Below are 24,653 nucleotides of genomic sequence, written 5' to 3'. Positions count from 1 at the left end.
AATAATCTTTACCCTCTTTTCATTTCTAAGAGTGTAAACGTGTACTGCATACCATTTGGGGCAGGTCAGCTCTGCCCTGGTGACTTTACTAATGAGCCATTTTGAAGCATCTCTCTTAAAGCTCATTATTCTCTGTGCCTACTAAAGATTCTCTCATTGTGTCTCTGAATCAACTAAAGATTAAAAACAAATTGGAGAATTTTCTTCACCGAACATACAATGAAGCTGTGGGATTTGTTGCCGGAGAATTTGAGCAACTCATCCAGCATAACTTAAGTTTGTCAAGTTTCCTTCAGGAAAAATTAGCCAAGTAGACTTGGGAAAGCCTCTCCAATGACAGCCCAAGGGTATCTGTCATGTAAGTGAACTTTTAGACATGCCCTCTCCCCTCGCACTCATTCCCTGCCTGCATTATGAATGAGATCAGCATAAGTTGCTGCCAGCATGTGGTGCAGTTTGGAGCAGGCTTGTGGTGCACTGAGTAAATGGGGTTGAGCGGGACCTGGTCGGGGCTCTGATCCTTACAAGAAGAACAGCTGCAAATCAGCTCATGCTACATGTGCCTCCTGCTTTAGCAGGTGCATTCTTCCTGTTTTGTCATCAGCAACAGAGACCTCAGTAAAGAGAAAACAAGTGGAGCACACAAGCAGGTCAGGACTCCAAAACATCATTAATGCCGAGGATTCAGTGGGGGCCTGTGCCCTTCCAGTCTCCTCCTTCATGACTATGTCCCTGTTCTGAAAGGCCAGCTCTAGGGACGGTGCTGGAAGCAGAGCAAAGCTGTTGGCTTGGATGGACTTGCAGGCTGCACTTAGCAGTTCTGGTCCTTTTTCCCCCATTTGGGATGAGAGAAAGCAGCTCTAATCATTACCCAATTGCCATCAACTATTTCTGTTCACCTGAGTGGCTGTCATGGTGCATGGTCTGCTGTGCTACAGGCTGTGGCTACTGCTTCCATGCCAGCACCACCCCCAGAATTATACAGCCCTAGGTGGATGCCTAGTCTGCCAAGTGCTAGGACCAGCCCTGCTTATCCCTGGAAGGCAACAAGGAAAAGATCATTATTTGGGATCTACTGGATGCTGCACTTGTGAAATAAATTGGCCACTCTCTAACGGGCGTAGCCCCAGGGCCCACCCAGTTTTGGTTCAGGCCAAACCAGAAGCACTACACCCCAGCCATGCAAAATTCAACATCTCTCCAACCCCTCTCTGCAGTTCTGGCAGCTCCACGTCTTTCTTAAACACCCCCACCCTCACTGTGGCAGCACCGTGCCGCTCAGCAGGAGCTCCGTACAGGCCTGTGTCGGGGCCTTCCCTCTACCACGTCTCACCCACTGAGGCAACTTCCTCTTTGCGCAGGCAGGGTGGGATGCGGCAGAGAGAGAAGGCCCTCAACTCAGGCCTGTGTGTAGTTCCTGCTGGGCGGCTATGAAAGCATGAAGGTCAAGTGCCGGGGGGGGGGGGGGGGAGGGTAAGGAAGGCATGGAGGTACTGGAACTCTGGGAGGGAAGAGAGGCACTGGACATGCGGAGGTTGTAGGGAAGGGAAGAGTGATGGAAGAGAGGCTCTGGGCATGAAAGGAGTTGCTGGAGGGTAAGGGGTAGAGATGTGGACCTGAGGGAAGGGAGAGGGGTGCTGGATATGTGAGGGGGGGAGGGAAGGGAGAGAGGTGCTGGATATGCGGGGTGGGGGCAGGAGGGAAGGAAGAGAGTTGCTGGATATGCAAGGGGGCTGGAGCGAAGGGAGAGAGGTGCTAGATATAATGACAGAATAAAAAATAATTGAACCTTTAAAGTTTACCAATATAAAAGTGGCTACACATCACAAACTCCGTCAATTTAAATCCAGATCCTGAAAACAGCAAATGAATAAAATAACAATGGACTTAGCTTCTCAAAACCGCACACAAACTTACTGCCAGGATAAAAGGAAAGATGCCATGCATGCGTGGTAGTCTAGACTCTTACTTATTTGACGCCAGAAAACTTCCAGCTCTACAAATGCTGCCATAGTACAAAGTAGTTACCAGTGTTTCCCAAGTCGGTCCTGGAGTACTTGCCAGGTTTTCAGGATATCCACAATAAATATGCATGAAATTCATTTGCATACACTGCCTCCATTATATTTAAATCTCTTTCATTCATATTCATTGTAGATATCCTGGAAAACTGACTGGCAGGTGGGTATTCCAGGACCGACTTGGGAAACACTAGTAAACCACATAAGGGACAGAACTGCTCAACTCTCCAAGTACTGCCGTGGGGGTCTTTACTTTTATCCTGTTAAAGGCTTGTATAGCATTTTGTTACAGGAGACTCGCTGCTTTTTTAAAAATTATTTTTTTATTGATTTTTATTTAATGTAATTAGAACTAAGGTTTACATTTAGAAGTATTCCTCCCTCTCCCTGTTTTTGTTTGTTGTTGAATGCAGTATGAGTTGTTTCAATACTTTTATGTACATTTGATTGACATGTTACGTTCTTCTAATTTTAGTTTTAGTTTTTGATCTTTTCATCCATCTGAGTTTGAAAGATATTGGATGTCAACATTATTTTGAGATTTGGCAGGTAGTTTTTCTGTACTGAGTGGATATATAAGGCTTTTTTTTTTTTTTTTTGCTGTGTATGACAGATGGATGTGTTATTTTTAAAAATTAATTTTACAATTTTCAAGCGCTGAAGGTAGAATGTTTGTTTAAGTGAAACATACTTGCTGAAACCAGGACAACTGCTACCAAGGCTAATAACTTGTTGTTTCCAAATACAAAACTATATATATATATAGCTATATATATATATTTTTTTTTTAAATTTATTTATTGCATTTGTACCCCACATTATCCCACCTTTTTGCAGGCTCAATGTGGCTTACAGAGTAGGGTTATGTTAAAGTCAGTACATGATTAAAAGATAGTTGATCATGAGCTGAGGTAAACAAGGCGTTAGATGGACAGATGGTGGGTGGGTTATGTGAAGTGTTTTAGGTGTGCTTGGGTGGTTTATGGATGTTTAGTATTATTGAGGGTGACTTGTAAGCTTTGTTAAAGAGGTGTGTTTTCAGAGATATGTATATTTTTTGAAAGAGTACCCTCAGAATTCCCCACAATCTCTGGCAATTAGTAATAACTATTGCCCGGTGGTATAGCACTTCATTCATTGGGCTACTCTTCTTTTAACACCGTGTTAAGTGCTATTAGTGTCGTTCTAGTGATAACACATTTACAAAACCTTCACCAGCTATTGTCATTAACCATTTCTTTAAAATAGCATAGTCATGCATAGAAGCTGGACTTATCTTTTTTTTATCCAGCGTCCTCACTGTCTCCGTTCTCAAAACCGTCAAAGAGCAGAAGTAGGTAACTGACTGCCTTCCCCTGGAAGCGCCCGACGCCGCGGGTTTCAAACTCCTTTCCTCAGGGGCTCGAGTTAAAGCTGTCATCTATGCTGTCGTCTTTTATTGAACAAGCTGCTGGACACTCCTAAGGTTTACTGGAGTAGCTTATATAGGCGCCACTGTGTTTTTTTTACAAAACCGGAAATCACTCTTTTGACGTCACTAAAAGAGGAAAAACTTTTTTTGTGTATGTGAAAACTTTATATACAAACACTAACAGTGTTTGTAACGCGCCAACAATTAGCGCATCTACTAACTGTGTAGGCGCCTATAGGGATATTGTAAGCTTGTACAGAGTTAGCACGCGTACATGGTTAACATGCCTTAAAAATGCTAACGTGCCTATAACGCGGCTTAGTAAATAGGGATCTAAAACAATAAAAACAAACCCACTGCATCTCACAAGATCTTAAGGTTTTAACAGTCCGACAATTAAAGGAGAAAAAAAAAAGATTCAGCTAATAAAAGCTGACTGAAACAGGTGTGTTTTAAGTAAAACCTTAAATGTGGAGAGGGAGGGCTCTGTTTGGAAATGTATGGGCAGATTGTTCCAAAGTGTAGGTCCCACCACACTAAATATCACCTTCAGAAATGTGGAAGATAAAATTACACGCAGCTTGAATGACAGATCTTGAGGTGTGAATATTCACCTAGAAGTAGGACTAGGTGTCATATAAAAAACACTTGTTACTCCCAACTTTGGTGAAGGTCTTGCTTATGAAGACCTTCAAGGGAGGAACTGTTTATATGGGACATGCAGGTCATGAACGATAAAATAACTTTACAACAGTAACTGAGAATTATGAGCAAAGCTAGGCCTCTGTGAACAGGCTATGAACAGGTTAAGAGTCACTGAGAAGCTAAATAATAAGAATTACACAGAATGTGAATCTCATGTCAGCTTGCCCTTCTGTTGGAGAGACAGGCAGATATGGAGTCATAACAGAGATATGTGTGGCAGGAGAATGAAGTAATGTAAGGGAAATTTGCTGCTGACCATGAAAGCAGATAATGAAGGGATACAACTTTGGTTGCTGGGAAGATGGTTTTTGCAAAGTAGGATAACCTTACTGACCTTACTTGTGATATGCAAATATGTTATGAAGAACTTTGCTTCTGTAAGATAGAATTTACTAGAATATGCTGGAATATGTTAGAATATGCTGACTTTGTACTTCCAATACTAGCCTATGAGAGAAAAGGGTATAAAAGAAGAATCATGGACAGAGGCAATCAGAGAGCTAAATGTCAGAGGTCACGTTTGTGTCCCGGTTGCTGTCTCATATGAGAATTAATTATATTACGTATTCTAATTGTAGTCCTGATTGGTAAGTGTAATAAACAATTACTGATTATTCTCATATTACTAAAGCCTTCTGTGTCTTTCTGTCTCTCCGCCTGGTGGCATTAGGACCATAATCCCTAGAGTCCTGGACATTCCAGGTTACAGGTAACTAGTACCTTTATACCTGGGAGAGGGCAGAAAGATAATCAATTTGGATGCTTTAGACATGGACTCTTTGGTTTCGAAAATCACCGAACGTCAAAGACGTCCATATCTAAGGACATCCAAATCCAAGGGCGTCCTTGGTATTTTCGAAACGAAAGCTGGACGTCCATCTTTTTTCGAAAATGAGCTTTTTCCCGCCTCCAAATTTGGATGTTTTACAAAGATGTCCAAATTCCAACATAGACGTTTATTTTGAAAATGCCCCTCTATGTGCGCTGTAGACTCTGTTCTATAGGGTTGCACCTAAATGCCATAACGCCTAACTGCAGGGGGGGGGGGGGTACACATGGGCAGAGCATGGGCCACGGGTGTGTCTCCCGATTACACATGTAGGGAGAGATTCTATACATGGCGCCTGGAAGATCTGCATGGAATAAAATTATGCCTAGGCGTATTCTTTAAAGTACGCCTACATTTTATAGAATAGGCTTAAATTTTCACACGATATATAGAATTTGCCAAACATCTCTCCACACGACCAGATTTAGTCTTGGCCATTTGCACCAGTTAAAACCTGGTGTAAATGCTGGCTTCTAAATTAAACATGGAGCAGGTATATTCTATAACCACGTGTGTAGTTTTTCAGAACGCCCACAACATACCTATTTCCCTGCTCATAGCCATTCCCCTTTTTGGATGTGCACATTAGAATTTAGGCGCAGTGAGTTACAGAATACACTTAGTGAGTTATGTGAATACATTCTAATTATTGCCAATTAGTGCCCTTAATTGCTTGTTAAGCACTGTTATCAGTGCTGATTGGCTTGTTCAGCCAATTAAATTACGCGCATTCTCATAGAATACACTTGGATTTCAACATGGAACACTGGGTGTGCTATATAGAATCCTGGGGGTAATTTATAGGGAATGCAATAAATTACTTGTGCCACTTTGCAAACTTAGGCACATACACTTAGGCCTGCCATTGACATAACGTAGGAGGGTGATTCACTGTATGTGAGGCATCCGAGAAGAGGTACTGTCTTAATGAAAAATAAACATTTTTGTGGACCTTTCTATTGAAGTTTTAAGTAGAAAACTTGTATTTTGGAAAAGGTGTTTTTGGTATGAGGTTTGGTTCTATAACCTGTTTTGAGATGGTGGTATTATTGGTGTTTTATAGAGGCTTGTCTGCTGGCCCAGGAGTCAATGCAATAAAAGTCTCAGTGCCCTGTGCCAAGTCACCTATCTCACAACCCACCTACAGCACCTCAGTGGCAAGTTAACTCCTACTGGGTAGGCAGGAAAAGGGATACTTTTGCATTGCACAAAACCTTGATTTCTTCCTTAAATATTCCTTGTGCCTATGGTATCACTTGCAGTTTAAAACTTTGTGGACCAGAATTAATCTGCTGTGTTTCCCTCTCAGTTTTCCGTTTATATTGTGTGAATAGCAGCAGCTCCAATCGCATAAAAAAATGTATTGTCATGATGGAACTGAGGCTCCAGATGTGTGTGGTGATATATCTGAAAGGATTTATTTTTCTCTCCGCAGATGTGGATCAGTTACTGATCTCCAGACACACAAGGCAGGGATGCTGACCAGAACCTGTGACCTGTAAGTAACTGAGTCTTCTGTTTTTCAAACCAGTGATACGTCTGCTGCCATGTGGTATCGCTTCTTTGAGTGGTGCTACCTTACATCTGTTTTTTGTTGGATGACTTTTACAAAGTGGTTCTATGTCCTTGATTACTGTTGAACATTTTTCTTGGACTGATCCATTTTTGTTTAGTTTTTATTGTGACCTTAGAGGATTTTATTCTATGATAGCCTAAGGAAGATTTGCTTTTTGCTTATAGGAAATCGTGTGATGATCAATCTCTTTAGGAAAGATGGCTTACTTTTTTAGAAACCATTGACTTTGATGACTAAAGTCAAGTTCATTTGACTCTAAAGTCATTAATTCTTTGCTTTATTCATTGTATAAAAAATCTCCCATTACAAAGCTATAAACGAATAAGGTTGAGTGTTACCCATGGTTTAATTCTGAGTTAAAACAACAGAAGAGGTTGGTATGTGTAGCAGAACGTTGATGGAAAACCTCTAGGCTTGATGAGAATTTGTCTACAGGTATATCTTTTTTTCTAAAAAGATCCATTCTTTTAATTATCCAACAAATTGTTTTCTGTGGTTAAAACACTGATTCAGAAAACTAAGAGATCTTCAGCATGGTGGTCATTTACTGCTGGTCAGTTTGCAGATGTTTGTGTTTAAAAAATTTCTGATATACCTTCACATATTGACAATCCTCCCAGCTGTATCCTCTATGACATCTGATTCATTGCTGTCTTCCTAAAATCAGGTAAAGATTTTGGATTTAGTTGGCAGTATATTGGTGTGTGGTCTAAAGTGCTTTACCTTTAAAGTGTTGTCTGATGAAGGCCCCCTTATTACCTGACAGCACCTCTGAGATCATATACACTTAGCAGGACTTTATACTCAAGGGGTGCCAAGTTGTTACAGTTGCCCGCTGCTAATTCTTATTAGTTTTTGGAGACTTGGAATTTTATTTTATTTCCATTTTGCTCAAACCTTTTTCAGTAGTAGCTCAAGGTGAGTTACGCTCAGGCTCACAATCTAAGTTTGTATCTGAGGCAATGGAGGGTTAAGTGACTTGCCCAAGATCACAAGGAGCAGCAGTGGGATTTGAACCGGCCAACTCTGGATTGCAAGACTGGTGCTCTAACAACTTGGCCACTCCTTCTTGCAGGTCTGTTTGAATGGAATAATTTGGTAGCAGAAAGTAGAAAGATGACAAATTACCGTGGGCCTGATTAAAAAAAAAAAAAGCTGAGCTCCTAACTCTATACTCCTAAATTAGCTTTTTTAATTTGTGCCCTATTTTGAGCCAAACTTAGGAACATAACTTTTCAGCTGAAAATTCATCTTAATTTACAAGTTAAAAAGTTATGCTCATAAATTTAGGCCTGCCATTTATTTGTCTGAATTTTATGAGCCTAATTTATGAGGCTAGAATTGAAAATTAGTGCTAAACTCCTAACTTCTTTTTCCGACCCCTAAATCTGCTCCGCTGTAATCAATTTTTTTATACTCCTAAACTTAAGAGTTTAGTGAAATTTTGAATAACAATTTTTGCATTCAGCCCTAGTAAATTTTCAGAGGCCAATTTATGAGCATAACTCTCAAAGAGGTCTGTGAGGGAGTGAGTATTCTAGGGGCAGGAAACACTCCCTCACTGATGCAGTTCAGCCCCTTTCAGCAGGTGGCGCTAGGCTACAAAGGCTGAGCCTGGGTCATAGGGGTGGGGCTCAGGCCAGGAGGGAGCTACAAGCCCTTGGGCAGTACAGATCAAGGAGGCCCCGATACAGAGGCTCCAGGTCCAATGAGAGAGAGCGAGCAGGAGGCCCCAATACAGAGGCTCGTAGAAGAGGTTAAGGAGGAAAGAGTCCCTCAAGAGAATCATAGCTTGTCCGAGGTAGGAGGGTTACATTTTGCAGTATCTACCTAACCTGTGATTGCAGTATTTGGAGTAGGGTCCACGTGGAAGGTACCCAGATTACAAGGGAAGTATTGAAGTGAGCCTGCTAGGAGTAGTCACTATGAGTATTAGAAGTGTGAGTTAATGCAACTGTACTTCAGGATGCTTAGACAATGAAGGTTCTAAATGTGTGAAATGAATGCTATCTGAATCTGTGAGAGTAACAGACTTTTGGTAGTTTTTGTTCCCAATAAAGACTTTCCTTTTGGTTTACCCTGTCTGTTACCTGTGTCTGTGAAAGGTCCAAGCCTGGCAGCTAGTCCACGCTTCACAGGGTCCTTTTACTATGCAGTGCTAAAAAGTGGCCTGCGATAGCCCCAAAGTGGGTCTTTCCTCCACACCATGGCCACTTTTAGCGCTGCAGGTAAAAGGCTGAAGTTGACATTTCTGCAGTAATGGCCACATGCTAATTTTCCCATTAGTACATGGCCATTACTGTGTGAGCACTTATTTATTTAGATTTTGTTCACATCTTTTTTAATAGTAGCTCAGGGTGTTACATTCAGGTACTCTGGATATTTCTCTGTCCCAGGAGGGCTCACAATCTAAGTTTGTACCTGAGGCAATGAAGGATTAAGTGACTTGCCCAAGATCACAAGGAGCAGCAATGTACCCCAGAATGTGGAGTGCCTCAGGGATCCCCCATCTCCCCATCACTATTCAACATTATGATGGCCCCCCCCCTAGGCCACAAATTACAAACAAACGGCTTCAAAACATACATCTACGCAGATGGCGTAACCATGTGCATCCACTTTGCAGGTCTTTGCAGGTGACATCACAGCTGTAAAAAGAGATATCAAATGAGCCCTCGACCTAATGGAAACCTGGGCCACGACTTTCAAACTGAAATTCAATAGAGAAAAAAACAAAGCTCATGGTGATAACCAAGTGTATTACAAACTATCATTCTCTACACAACTTTTATCTCTATCATACTTTGTATCCATACACTGTGTTATGTATTTTGTATCCATACTTTGTGCTATATACTATGTAACCATACATTGTGTTATCTCTGTAATACCTTGTATCCATGCTTTGTAAGCCGCACTGAACCTGCTATTGAGCAGGAAAGAGCGGGGTATAAATGCTACAAATAAATAAATAAATAAACCCTACCAAACCAACAACAAGCAACAAAATCCAAATGGATCAAACAGAATACACACTAGACCCAACTGTCACTAGAAACACAAGCATTCGCCTTAACATCAAAAGTCTTCAAATCCCTCTGGAAACTACAACGAATAAAAGCAGAATTCTCAAAATATGCTTTCCAGATTCTAGTCCAAAGCCTTGTCTTGTCACAGATCGATTACTACATTGCAGTCTGTGTTGGAAGCAGAGAATGTGTGCTCAAAAACTACAAACAGCACAAAACACGTTGGGCACGTGTGATCTGCGGACCATCCAGATACGACCCGCTACGCCACTGCTGCAATACCTACATTGGCTACCAATAAGAGTAAAGGTGATTTTCAAAATCTGCACCTTCGGGTACAAGATTATTTACAGCATCGCATCAAATTACATGATGTCATTAATCAAGCTACCACAAGTTACCGTCAAGGAAAAACTAAGAGACTGCCTCGTCATCCACCATCCCAGCTGCAAACGGGTTACCTATAAAACAGCCCACACCACCAACTTCCCAGCCAATGTTGGAATGCACTACCTAAGGACACACAACACGACACCACCTGCAAAAGCTTCTGCAAAAAATTTAAAACGTTCCTGTACAAAACAATTTCTGGCGATTGATGAACCTAGCATCACACTACAAGCAGTACAACAAATACACAATAAATACACTTATAACTCGATACTGCACTGCCTCACAAGACGTTACCTTACCTATCTACCTCTATTCTCCCTCTTCATGCACTCATGTACACCTGATTATATATATCTGACCTCTAATTGCACTACCTCACAAGATATGTTAACCTATCCTTCTACCTCTACTCAATTTGTATTTCCTGATTGAACTTATGTAGGCCACATTGAACTAAGTCTCTGACATGGACTTATGTGGGGTATAAATCCAACAGAGTAAAAAGTAAAAATAAATTAAATTGTTAGAAATGGAAGGAAGGGAAACAAGAATATTTTCAAGTATATTAGCCAAAGAAGGAAGGCTAAAAATGGAATTGTGAGACTGAAAGATGCTATGGATGGCTATGTGGAGAGCAATGAGGAAAAAGTGAATAGTCTAAACAAATACTTCTGTGTTTACGGAAGAAAATACTGGAGAAGGGCCATAATTGGCTGATAAAGGTACATGTGAGAATGGAGTGGATATTGCACCATTCATGCAAGAATGTGTTTATGAACAACTTGTAAAATTGAAGGTGGACAAATCCGTGGGATCCATCTCAGGATGTTGACAGAGCTTAGAGAGTTTCTGATGGGTCCTCTTAAAGATTTGTTTAATAAATCTGTGGTTGGAGAAGAGTGGATGTGGTCCTTCTTCATATAAGTGGCAACAGAGAAGAAATGTGGAAACTACAGGCTGGTATGCCTCACAGTTATTGGAAAAGTAATGGAAGCGTTGCTGAAAGGAAAAGGATAGTGAATTTCCTGGAATCCAATGAGTTACAAAATCCAAGGCAGCATGATTTTACCAAAGGTAAATTGTGCCAAATGAAGTTGATTGATTCCTTTGATCACAGAATTGGATTGAGGATAAGTGCTAGATGTAATCTATTTGGATTTTATCAAAGCCTTTCACACAGTTCCTCATAGGAGGTTCTTAAATAAACTTGACAGGCTTAAGTTAAGACTCAAAGTAGTGAACAGGATTCAAAACTGGTTGACGGACAGACGCCAGAGGGTGGTGGTCAATGGAATTTACTCAGAGGAAGGAAAGGTGAGTAGCGGAGTGCCTCAAGGATCGGTGTTGGGGCCGATTATGTTCAATAAATTTGTGAGTGACATTGCTGATGGGTTAAAAGGTAAGGTTTGCCCTTTTGCAGATGATACCAAGATTTGTAATACAGTGGACACCTCGGAGTGAGTGGAAAACACGAAAAGGGATCTACAGAAGTTATAAGAATAGTCTAATGTTCGGCAATTAAAGTTTAATGCAAAGAAGTGCAAACTGATGCATTCTGGGAGTAGAAATCCAAGGGAGCCATATGTACTAGGAAGTGAGATGCTGATGTGCACAGACAAGGAGAGGGAGGTGTCTAAGGATCTTAAAGCAACAAACAGTTTGACAAGGTGGTGGACATAGCCAGAAGGATGCTAGGCTGCATCGAGAGAGGCGTAACCAGCAGAAGAAAGGAGATGTTGATGCCTCTGTACAAGTCTCTGGTGAGGCCCCAACTAGAGTATTGTGTTCGGTTTTGGAGGCCATATCTTGCTAAGGATGTACACAAATTAGAAGCAGTCCAGAGGAAGGTGACAAAAAAATGATATAGGGCTTGCGCCCAAAGACATATGAGAAGAGACTTGAAGACCTGAATATGTATACCCTAGAGGAAAGAAAGGGACGGGGAGATATGATTCAGATGTTTAAATATTTGAAAGGTATCAATATAGAAAGAAATCTTTTCCACAGAAGGGGAAACTATAAAACTAGAGGACATAAGATGAGGTTGCGGACTGGTAGGCTTAGGATTAATGTCAGGAAATTCTTTTTCTAGGAGAGGGTAGTCGATGCCTGGAATGCCCTGCCGAGAAAGATGGTAGAGACAAGAATGTTGATGGAATTAAAAAAGACGTAGGATCAACAGAGGAAAACTTGGGCGCCCCATTCGATTATGCCCCTCCACGTGTCATCAGCAAATTTAATTACCTCACTAGTTATGCCCATCTCTAGGTCATTTACAAATATGTTAAAAAGCAGCGGTCCCAGCACAGACCCCTGGGGAACCCCACTAACTACCCTTCTCCATTGAGAATACTGACTGTTTAACCCTACTCCCTGTTTTCTATCTTTTAACCAGTTTTTTAATCCACAATAGAACACTGCCTCCTATCCCATGACTCTCCAATTTCCTCTGGAGTCTTTCATGAGGTACTTTGTCAAATGCCTTCTGAAAATTCAGATAACACAATATCAACCGGCTTACCTTTATCCACATGTTTGTTCACCTTTTCAAAGAAATGTAGTAGATTGGTGAGGCAAGATTTCCCTTCACTAAATCCATGTTGACTTTGTCTCATTAATCCATGCTTTTGAATATGCTCTGTAATTTTGTTCTTTATAATAATCTCTACCATTTTGCCTGGCACCGGACTCACCGGTCTATAATTCACGCAAGCATAGCTCGATACCATGGTTCAACAATGAACTAAAAAAGCTAAGAACACAATCCAGGAAACTCGAACGAGCATGGAAAAAAACAAAAGATGAACACGCACTCAGCACATTTCAAGCATTTCACTGCGAGTGTTCAGTCCAATGAGACAAACAAGCACGCTTTATCCTACAATGGTCTTTCTAAAGACTATTCTTTCCAGAAGATCTTCCATCATCATTGTTCAGAAGATATTTTGAAAAATAAGACTCCTGATGCAGGCCTAAAGGCCGAAACACAACGTTGTGTCGAGTCTCTATACTTCAATAAACTTCTCTACTAATATACATCTTCTCAGTCTTTGCTATCCTTGGTCGTCCTCCCACTTTTACCCTATATTATAATAGTCTCTACCATTTTGCCTGGCACCGACGTCAGACTCACCGACCTATAATTTCCCAGATTTCCTCTGTAACCTTTTTAAAAAATCGGCGTTACATTGACCACCCTCCAATCTTCCGGTACCACACTCGATTTTAAGGATAAATTACTTATTACTACAATAACTCCACAAGTTCATTTTTCAGTTCTATCAGTACTCTGGGATGAATACCATCCAGTCCAGGAGATTTGCTACTCTTCAGTTTATAGAATTGCCCCATTACATCCTCCAGGTGTACAGAGAATTCATTAGGTTTCTCTGACTCGTCAGCTTCAAATACCATTTCTGCCACCGGTATCCCACCCAAATCTTCCTCGGTGAAGACCAAAGCAAAGAATTCATTTAATCTCTCCGCTATGGCTTTGTCTTCCCCGATCACCCCTTTTACTCCTCGGTCATCTAGCGGTCCAACTGACTCTTTTGCTGGCTTCCTGCTTTTAATATACCTAAAAACATTTTTTACTATGTGTTTTGGCCTGCAATGCAATCTTTTTTTCGAAGTGCCTCTTAGCCTTTCTTATCAGTGCTTTGCATTCGACTTGACATTCCTTATAGTGTTTCTTATTCTTTTCAGTCGGTTCCTTCTTCTATTTTCTGAAGGATTTTCTTTTAGCTCTAATAGCTTCCTTCACCTCACTTTTTAACCATGCCGGCTGTCAAATTTGGAGCCGGAATTAGGCTTAAGATGCACCAAGCCTCATTCTGGCTCTAAATTTGACCACTAGAGTGAGCACTGAAAACTAAAGATAGGACTGTCTCCGAAACTGCCCAAAGTGTTGAGACCCGCAACTGGAAAAAATTGCCTGCGGCCAGCTAAAAAAAGGTGGGCTACAAGTTAGGCATGTAACTTAGAAAATACATCCCTGCTGCATTTAGGCACCCAGGTCTATGACTGGTGTAAATGTTGGGTGCTCAGGTTCTGTTATAGAATAGGCTTCTACCATGAATCCTCGAGGTGCCCAAACGGAGGCACCCATTTGTAGAATTGCCCCATAGTTTCTATAGACATATGCGTTTATCCATATTGGGTCGGCTTCAGTAAATGGCGCCCTAAAGTGAGCATTAGTCTATAATGGGGAGAGGGGTTTCCAGGCTGAACTCTCTTTATAGTGCTTAGGGGACTTTTACTAAGGTGCACTGGTGTTTTAGCACACGCTAAACGCTAAAAGACGCCAGTGTATTCCTAGGGGCATCTTTAGCGTTTAGCACACATCTATTTTTAACGTGCACTAAAAACGCCAGCGCACCTTAGTAAAAGACCCCCTTAATGTATATTCTGGTGCCCAGCTTTGTACGTGAAGACTTATACCAACTATAACATGCTGTAATCCTGGTGTGCAACTTGGGTGCGCAGCCCCCAAATTCTATAACGCTATACATAATTCTTTGGATACCCTTGATCCACCCATGTCTCATCCCATAGCCATGCCCCATTTTGGTTTGTGCGCATAAGGATTTGGGCATGGATCTTTGTAGAATCACGCATAGCCAAAACTGCACAAATCTGTTCTGACCTGGTTTTACAGCCTGCTTCACTGACACAGACTACTCAGTAATTACTGTAGATCCTTTTGGATTCGTATTGGGTAAATGAGACTTTTATTAGAGGTTCTAAAATCTAAGATACACAGAGGGGCATAATTGAAAGGGACGCCCAAGTTTTCCTGGAGACGTCCTCGCAAGACTGTTTGTTTGTTCTGCACTTTAATTGTGGGATTTCAGCATTCCTCCGCCTTAGTGGACCTTCTCTGACCAGAATTCCAAAAGAGTACATATTTGAATCCTATTTTTTGAAGGCAACATAGGTACCAGTAAATCATCTATGTGAACATGTGTATTTTATGAAATGCTTTGGTTCATGTCAACTTCACCCCATTTCTCTCAAACTGTCCCTTGGGGAACACCCACACACAGAATGTGGAGGTAAGTACTGTGTTGTCACTGCATATGGTAATTTTAGAAAAAGCCTTTTCTGTGTGTACAACAGCCTTTATGCATGCAAACCCATTATAAAATTACCCCCGTAAAGACCAGGACTCTAACATTTATGTGACTCCTCTCTACTTTTATATTAAACCATTTTGTCCAATGATCATTGGATACTGAGAAACTACTTAGGTATGAAAGACATTTTCTGCATTTGTATGTACCTGATCCATTATTACCCCCATCAACTGGATTGTTACCAGTTATTGAAAGATGGGTTCTCCCTATTTCTATTTCTGCAGCTCCAATCAACAATTTAAATTCTTCCACCATCAGAAACTCCTTCCTCTGATGTGTTTGGCTAAATCTGTTTGCAAGACTTCTGCTTATGCTAGATGACACCATGGGAAACAGAAGTACCATTTCCTCTTTATGGGGCCTATATTCAGACCACGGGAATTAGGTCGGCTAACTACCTCGACCCTCGCTGTCTGTATATTGAATGCCGGGCCATTTGTGGTGACCAGCATTGAATATTCAGTTTGAAGATAACCAACTAAGTTGATATTCAGACTTAGCTGGTTATCCTCAAACCAGCCAAAGATATTCCAGGGTTTGACAGAGCCAAATATGGCCACTAAACCCGTTATAAAAATCGGCAGCTAGTCGGTTATATCATGTGATATAATTGGCTTCCTGCTAACTGCGCATATTCAGCAGGGGATAGCCGGTTAAGTGCTATTTAACCGGTCAGCAGCTGTTCTGACCAGTTAAATAGTGCTGAATATCGGGCGATATGTGTTTGTTTTATTAAAACTTTATATACCCCCATGCTTTACCAGATCTAGGTGGTTAACAATTAAGATACAAAATACAATGACATAAAATTTAGAAAAGAATGTCCTTTTTCAATAGGAAAGACCTGACCCATCCATTGATGCTCACTCGCAAATAGATGAAGATTTATACTTTTTAAACTGCAGTAACTTAAGTAAATCTTCCCAATCCCATTGTCAGATAGATTGAATGCCTGACAAAATAAAAATGTTGTAAGTAAAATTTTAAACCTTATCAAGCTTGTCTCAGCTCTCAAAGCCTTTGGCAGTTCATTCCAAAAACGGGGAGCTAAACAATAGAAAGCCCTCTTTCTCATCTTATATGCACTAGGGACCACCATTCTAAAATCTCATATAGAGCAAAGTACTGTAACTTACAAATAAGGTATTGCTAGTGTACTTAAATACAGGGGTTGCAATTCGTAAAAAGCCTTTTGTGCCAATACTAAAACCTTAAAATGAATCCTATATACGATAGGTAAACAGTGGAAGAGTATAAACAATGGAGTAAGATGATTGAACTTGCATTTTTTCCCCCAATAGTCTAACTGCTGTGTTTTCTAGGGTTTGTAATATTTTCAAAGAACGTCCTGGCAAGCCTGCATAAATAACGTTACTGTAATCAAGTTGAGAAATTAATTTATTTATTACATTTATATCCCACATTTTCCTACCTATTTGTAGGCTCAATGTGGCTTACATAGTTCCAGAGAGGCGTTACAGACTCCGGTGTAAACAAATACAAAGTGATGTGGTAAGATAAAGTTCATGTGGCACAGCCACACTAGGGAATCGTACAACGGAAGAGTTGTGTTATGTCCATTACGTTCTTTAGTGTTGTTGTGTTGCAGAGATCAGGCATTTATGTTGGATCGGTAGGGTATGCCTTTTTAAACAGGTTACTACTACTACTACTATTTATCATTTCTATAGCGCTACAAGGCATACGCAGTGCTGTACACCATACACAAAAAGACAGTCCCTGCTCAAAGAGCTTACAATCTAGATAGACAGGTAAACAGACAAAACGATTAAGGGTAAGGGAATAAATAGGTGAGGATAAAGGACAGGGCAAGTGAGTAGTGGTTAGGAGTCAAAAGCAGTGGTAAATAGGTGGGCTTTAGTTTTTAGTGTCTTCCGAATGTTTAGGTGGTCGGTCGTAGTTTTCAAGGCTTTTGGTAATGCGTTCTACAATTGTGTGCTTATGTAGGAAAAACTGGACACGTAAGTTGATTTGTATTTGAGTCCTGTGAGCTTGGGTAGTGCAGATTTAGGTACGTTTGTGTTGATTCGGATGTGTTTCTAGTTGGTAGGTCGATCAAGTCTGTCATGTATCCCGGGGCTTTACCGTTGATAATTTTGTGAACCAGAGTGCAGATATTGAAAGCAATGTGTTCTTTCATTAGGAGCCAGTGTAGTTTTTCGCAAAGGGGTTTTGCGCTTTCAAATCGCGTTTTTCCGAAGATAAGCCTAGCTGCAGTTTTTTGAGCGGTCTGAAGTTTCTTTAAGGTTTGTTCTTTGCATCCCGCATAAATTCCATTGCAGTAGTCTACCTGGCTTAGTACCATTGATTGTATCAGGTTGCGAAATGTTCCCCTCAGGAAGAATTGTTTCACGCGTTTGAATTTCCACATTGAGTGGAACATTTTCTTTGTTGTGGATGTCACTTGGCTCTCTAGTGTTAAGTTGTGGTCCATTGTAACGCCGAGGATTTTCAGACTGTCTGAGATAGGGAGGGTGTAATCTAGGGTGTTGATAATTGTGGGGTTATCCGCGCTGTGTAGGGATGAGAGGATGAGACAGTGTGTTTTTTTCTTTGTTTAGTTTTAGTTGAAATGCATTTGCCCAAGAGTCCATGATGATTAAGCTGATCTTGATTTCGTTGGTGATTTCTGTCAGTTTAGATTTGTAAGGAATGAATATTGTGACATCGTCTGCATAGATGAAAGGGTTAAGGCCTTGGTTAGATAAGGACTTGGCTAGTGGGGTCATCATTAGGTTGAAGATGATCGGTGATAGCGGTGATCCTTGTGGTACTCCGCAGTCTTGATTCCACGGTGATGATATGTTTGAGTTTGATTTTACTTGATATGTTCTTGTGGGTAGGAAACCCTTGATCCAGCTCAGTATATTTCAACCAATTCCGAACTTATCTAGTAATCTTATTAATATACTAGTAAAAGAGGCCTGCTTCTGAGCAAATGAAACGGGCCCTAGCAAGGTTTTCGTCGCCAACACCCCCCTCCCTCCCTGACCAACCCCTTCGTTGTTCTGCCATAGCTCCGCCCCCAACGTCATGACGTTTGAAGCGAGGGCGTGGCCCAGAGCAATTTCCCCCCCCCCCCCCCCGCCTCCTTGCCTCCCTCCCTGCCAACCCCTTCGTTGTTCTGCCATAGCTCTGCCCTCGAGGGCGGGGCCCGGAGCGATTATGGTGGCTTCACCACCACGAACCTTCGAACCTTTTTGAAGGAAGACAGGGCTTGGCTTCACTGATGTCAGTGTCCTCAGAACGTTGAGGGTGAGTTTTATTATAGTAGATTATGGTTTACCATGTTGAATGCACTAGACATGTCGAATTGGAGGAGGAGGATGTTTTTGCGTATTGCTACTTCCTGCTTGAATTTGGCTAGGAGAGTGAGTAGTACTGTTTCTGTGCTGTGGAGGGGGCGAAAACCTGACTGTGATTCGTGTAATATTGAGAATTCGTTTATATAATCTGTAAGTTGTTTGGCTACCATGCTTTCCATCAGTTTGACTGACAATGGAATGGATGCTACTGGACAGTAGTTAGTGATTTCATTTGTTTTTTTCTTGGTGTCTTTTGGTATCGGAGTGAGTAGGATATTGCCATTTTCCTTAGGGAAGAGACCTTGCTGAAGCATGTAGTTTAGGTGGGATGTGAGGTCTGCTATGAAGCGGTCAGGTGCGGATTTCATTAAGTAGTTGGGACAGGTATCTAGTTCACAGTGAGTGTTAGAGAACCTGCTGATCACCTGTGCAACTGCATCGACGGTAAGGAGGGCGAATTTTAACCAGGTTCGGTCAGCCGGGTATTCTCCAGTGTATCCTGAGGTAGCGTGTTGCGTAGGTTTGCAATTTTTTTCATTGAAATACTTAGTAAGTTTGTCTGCAGATGGGATGTCTGTATTCGATGTAGTGACCAAGTTGGTGTCTAGGAGTTTGTTCACGAGTTGGTATAATTTCTTCGTGTCTTTGTAATCTGCCCTATTTTAGTTTTATAGTATTATCTTTTGGTCTGTCTTATTGCGTATTTGTATTTTCTTTGTGATTGTTTTCATGTGTTGAGTGTGTGTTTGTCTTTTGTTTTTCTCCATGCTTGTTCGAGTTTCCTAGATTGTGTTTTTAGCTTTTTCAGTTCATCATTGAACCATGGTATCAAGTTATGCTTACGTGAAGTTCTTGTTCGTAAGGGTGCTATTTCATCTAGTGTGCATTTGCATCTTTTATCCCATTCCACAAGGTAATATATGGAGTCTGTTTGTGCTGTCCATTCATTGTTGTATATCTGTTGCCAGAATGTTTTCATGACTTCTTGACCACTTGTGCTGTAGGATGTATGTTCTTGTATTTGGTGTAATCCCTTCTTCAGCCAGTATAGGGATATATTTAATTTGTAGTGATCAGTCCAGGGTGTTAATGTCCATTTAATATCTGTTATTGTTAGGTTCTGGTTTGTTGAAAGTTTGTGTGAGATAAGATCAAGTGTGTGCCCTTTGGCGTGGGTTGCTTGCATTTGTTGCCATTTGAGATCCCATAGGTGAAGGAGTTCCTTACATTCTCATGCGTTGTAATAAGTAATGCATATACTAAAGTAAATATGAAATTCTGAAAGACCCTGAAAACTCAATGCTACTTGTCTAGTAGTAGCAATAAAAGCTTGGTTTGCATAATAAAATAGTGAATTATGTCCTGCTCTGAAGAGCATGAAGTAGCTTTTTCATTTGTCATAGTGTTAGTATGAGAATATTCTCCTATTGTGCCATCCTGACTGTCTGAAAACTTGGAGGGATACTCACATTGCACAGAGGGAAATAATGGCATGGCCTGAAGCTTGAAGATGTTTGCTGGAGAGAGCTGGAAAAGAAGGGGTTCGGCTGAGCTTCCAAAGCCAGTTTAATGGCTCCCTTTAATCACACCCCCTGTCCAGAGGAGTATTGTCTTATGGATAATTTTGTTTGCCTAACGAGATTTCACTAATTAAATCTCCTTTCAGTTGCTGTGACACTCCCTGCAGGAGAAGGGAATGTCTGTGAGTGCCGGGAGCTGTATAAACATTTCCACCACACTGCGGGGGCAGCAGATGAATTTGTGTTCCAGTGAAGGCTTTAAAACTAATTAGTTTTTGCAATGCTGAAAAGGTGCCCCGTTTCCAATAACATCTCTCTGCTTCTAGCCCACTTTAAAGGCAGGCAGGCAGGCTTCCTCCTGCTCCTTCTCCTTCTGTCTAGCCCCAGCTGTTAAAGCCAGGAAGGATTTTCTGTAAAGGCTGGTCCTGACTTCTGACAAACAGCAAGTACACTGCAAGCTGCAGGAGTAGTGCTGCATAGCAGTACACAGCAGCACCCCCCCCCCCCACACACACACCTACAGTTGTTTATTTATTTATTTAGATTTTGCTCACACCTTTTTCAGTAGTAGCTCAAGGTGAGTTACATTCAGGTACTCTGGATATTTCTCTGTCCCAGGAGGGCTCACAATCTAAGTTTGAACCTGAGGCAATGGAGGGTTAAGTGACTTGCCCAAGATCACAAGGAGCAGCAGTGGGATTTGAACCAGCCACCTCTGGATTGCAAGACCGGTGCTCTAACCACTAGGCCACTCCTCCAGTTGACATGCCCATGGTCCTGCCCATGCTCCTCCTATATGTACAGCCCCTTCCTAATTTGTTTGCTATGCTTCTTACACACCCTTCTAGAATAGGGCTTAGGGCAGAAGGACACAAACGTGTTGTAGTTACACGTTCCAAATGCACGTAACTGCAGGCAATGCCCTGTTAAGAATTACCCTTCACAACAGTACAGGGAAAAGTTTCAGTAACACACACACTTGGATTGATATCATTACATGAAATGGGATCAAGTGGAGAGGAAGGCTGTGACCATACACTGTATACTGACAACACAGCATCCAAGTGACTTGAGAAGCAGAGTCCATGGTATGCGCAAGACTAACCCATTTGGAGGCAATGCCCTAAAAAAATATTATAGGGGATTGAAGCTAGTATGGAAAACACAAAAATATTGTGAAAAAGAAAACTCCTCTGCCCATGAGGTAGTCTGTAGGAACCAGTATATGTCAAGACTGCACTCCATGAGCTGAAGAAGGCATGGATTTTGTGGAAATAGATTATACACACAAACAGGGAATTCTATATATGGTGCCTAACATTAAGTGCTACTTCCATGCCAAATTTTAAGTGTGGGAAAGTGTTTTAAAGGATGCAAGGTGCCTGATAACAGCAGAAATGGCAAATCCAAACTTGGTGCTCTAACCACTAGGCCACTCCTCCACTCCATAACATAACAATGAGCAAGTCAGGGGTGTTCCCTTAAGATGCATGCAGTGTTATAGAATAGTGTGGCTTTGCTCCTAATTTCAGTTGGTGTAAGTCCTTGCGCCTAATGTTGAGCGCAGGAGTGGCCTAGTAGTTAGGGTGGTAGACTTTGGTCCTGGGGAACTGAGGAACTAAGTTTGATTCCCACTTCAGGCACAGGCAGCTCCTTGTAACTCTGGACAAGTCACTTAACCCTCCATTGCCCCATGTAAGCCGCATTGAGCCTGCCATGAGTGGGAAAGCGCGGGGTACAAATGTAACAAAAATAAAATTCTGTATAGGTGCCCAACCCAGAATGCCCTTTATAGAATACCGATCAGCAGCAAGTTTTTTTGGTGACAAATTTTGAGTGCCATTTACTCAGTCCAGCCCAAAGTCACAAACATAGGTCACCAGGCATATTTAACAGCATTGGTGGATCCAAATGCACTGAAGTTGCTGAAGTATGAAAGTAAATGTACAAATTCGGTCCTTATTTTCAAAGTAGGTCAAGCATTCTGAAAAACAGAAGGAATGAGGCACAATCCTTTGGGGGAAGGAAGCAACAGAATGTATAAAACAAGAGAAAAAAACTCAAAGAATGAGAATAACTAAAAAAGGAAGAATGGGCTAAAGGATAAATAACCACAAGTAGGTCAAAAAATGAGATCTGAATAGTTAAGTACAGGAGATTTAATCCTAAAGCTGAGAGTTTGCAGCACAGGATGCTTCACACAGTCAGTACAAAAAAAAAAAAAAGCTGGTAAAACAGAAGAATGCATCTTTTGTAGCACTGAATTGAAATGGTCACACATCTCCTCACCAAGTGTGAAGTATTGATGTCAGAAAGGCACAAAAAGACAGCCCATTTCATCCAATGAAACTGGAAATATGTAAACACTGGAATAATGACCCTGGCAGAACTGTGGAGAATGAAGATTTGTGATCACCTGGGACATTCGCATTCCTACCAATAAATCGCTTAATGCAAGAAAAGCAGACATTTGTAGTAAAGGAGAGAAGCATACATGCAGCATAATTAATAGAAGTGATGGTGCCAAATGACTATTCTGTACAATCTGAAACATGAAAGAAATAAAGTACTTACAAATATAATTGGAGAACCAGAAAATGTGGCAGAAAGCTACAGAAATTCTTCTGCCTGCATTTGATTGCAAAGAATTTCCAATGACATCTCAATATGTTGCCTCTATATTTGTAACACTGTATGAACTGCAGAAGGAGGTTTTCTTTGGCACTGTGCGAGTATTGAGATGAGCATTAGTAATGAATCTGAGAGACTGAGATCTCCAATATCCCCAGGTATAAGGGGTGAGGTTCATTCCTTTCATTGTATGCACAAAATTCATCTGCTGGGAGACACTGCACCCAAGAAATTACAAAGAGTCTCAATAGGGTTGCACAGCTAATTATTATTATTTATTGCATTTATATCCCACATTTTCCCACTTTTTTGCGGGCTCAAAGTGGCTTACAATACATTATGAATGATGGAAATTACATTTTGTTACATTTGGTTAATCCAATGGAAACTTATATGTAGATGACTAGCAACTTTACAGCTAAGGCAACTTATCTTAGAAAAGAAAAAGCATTTGGACTGGATGCTCCAGTATATACAAGCTTGATCAGGAAGGTGTATTTAATATCTGGGAAGAGATGAAGATGCAACAATCCAGCAAAATATCTGACACAAGAGAAAGGTCAGAAATTGATATTGAAAAGTAGAAGGCAATGAGCCTTCAGTCAGAAGCCAACCTTAACCATAACCTGGTAGCATACCACCATTGGCTATTCTGCTACCCAGCCCCCATCTTTTTCCCTGCTGGGACTTGAGTCATGGTGAGAATGGAATCTTGCAGTGGCTTGCAAGGTTGGGGAAGATCTAGAGGAGAGGGTTCCCTATTTCAGTTCTTTAGTGCAGCCCGTGGCCATCTTCTGGATGTGGATCATACCATAGGTAAATGTATATTTCCTTGCTGCAGTGTGACCATGGCATTACTTGGAGTTCAGTCAGCTGCCACTGATACTGCTACTAAGGTAATTTCACATATACTGATGAACAGACAGCCCCAGCCCCCAGTCTGGTGAGAGTTGATGAGCCACAGTCAACATTGCTGGATGGGCCTCAGTAAAATTGCCTTCCTCCTTGCCAAACAGATAAAGTAATGGCAGCTACCTTAGTTCTACAGCAGACACCTACCTCTGGGAGTGAGCTGGCAGAAAAGTGGGGAGTGGGAACAATCTAGCTTACCCTACCATAGTGGCTTAATTCCTGTGACCTCAGTAAGGTTAGTCTCATCCTAATTTGCTTTAGCATTGCAAGGTGACAGATAAATCAAAGGTTTAATAATGACTTGGGTTATTATTTCAGTATTTACCCCATGTGATACCCCGAGCAAGGGTTGCCAGTTAAATAGCACAGCCAGACAAAGGGGATATAAACAAGAACACGTGTTTATTTAACACAGTGCTGAGGCCTGTTATGTCACAGGCCCATGAACATAATGTGGTCTTAAGCAGGCTCTGGCTGGCAGGCCCAAAACACACTCTGTAGCTGCTGGGGATGCCACGTCCCAAACACAGCCTGTAAGTTGTTGGTTCTTTTCTGTTGCAGGTCTGGCTCCTGCCAGACCTCAAAGCAAGGCTTGTAAGTCTCAATTAAGAAGCAAAAGTGGCATACCTCAGTCAGGTCACGATCAGTACATAGGTGGTGCAGCTGTATATCCTTGGGCTTCTACTCTTTCCTCCATGGGTGTCCTTAGCCTCAGTCTGGCCCTGTCTTTTAAACTCTCTGGTACTTGTTCCACCCCTCCTGACTCACTTCCTCCCAGTGTGGGACCCGTGACCATAAGGTGGCTCAGGCTATCTGAGGGACTATTCTTAAGGGTGAGGGTCAGTGTCCTATAAACCATCTCAGCTCAACCATGCCTGGTTATGCACCTGCCATCTAGTCCATCTTCTGGGACAAAAAGTCTGCATTAGCATGCTCTTGGCCTGCCCAATGTTTCACCTGATAGCTAAAGGGCTGGAGGCTAAGAAACCAGCGCATTATACAAGCAGTGGCGTAGGAAGGGGGGGGGGGCGGTGGGGCAGTCTGCCCCGGGTGCACGCCGCTGGGGGGGGAGGGGTGTCGGCTTCGTTGGTTCACTGCTCTCTCTGCCCCGAAACAGGTTACTTCCTGTTCCAGGGCAGAGAGAGCAGGGATCCAGCAGAGCCGA

General features: G+C 41.7%; 1 protein-coding gene across 6 annotated transcripts in view; it reads left to right on the top strand.

Moving 5' to 3' along the window:
• PKNOX2 (PBX/knotted 1 homeobox 2) overlaps window positions 1-24,653 on the top strand; it is a 765,290-nt gene that overhangs the window by 193,486 nt on the left and 547,151 nt on the right. For all 6 annotated transcript variants that reach the window (XM_030220835.1, XM_030220833.1, XM_030220836.1 and 3 more), the window contains exon 2: window positions 6,402-6,464. The gene's annotated coding sequence lies outside the window, so the exon portion shown is untranslated. The remainder of the gene's footprint in view (window positions 1-6,401; window positions 6,465-24,653) is intronic.

This window comes from Microcaecilia unicolor, chromosome 12, assembly GCF_901765095.1.
Source record: "Microcaecilia unicolor chromosome 12, aMicUni1.1, whole genome shotgun sequence".
NCBI classification, from domain to species: domain Eukaryota; kingdom Metazoa; phylum Chordata; class Amphibia; order Gymnophiona; family Siphonopidae; genus Microcaecilia; species Microcaecilia unicolor.
The sequence above is the reverse complement of the archived record's forward strand: the minus strand, read 5'-3'. Positions and strand labels throughout refer to the sequence as shown.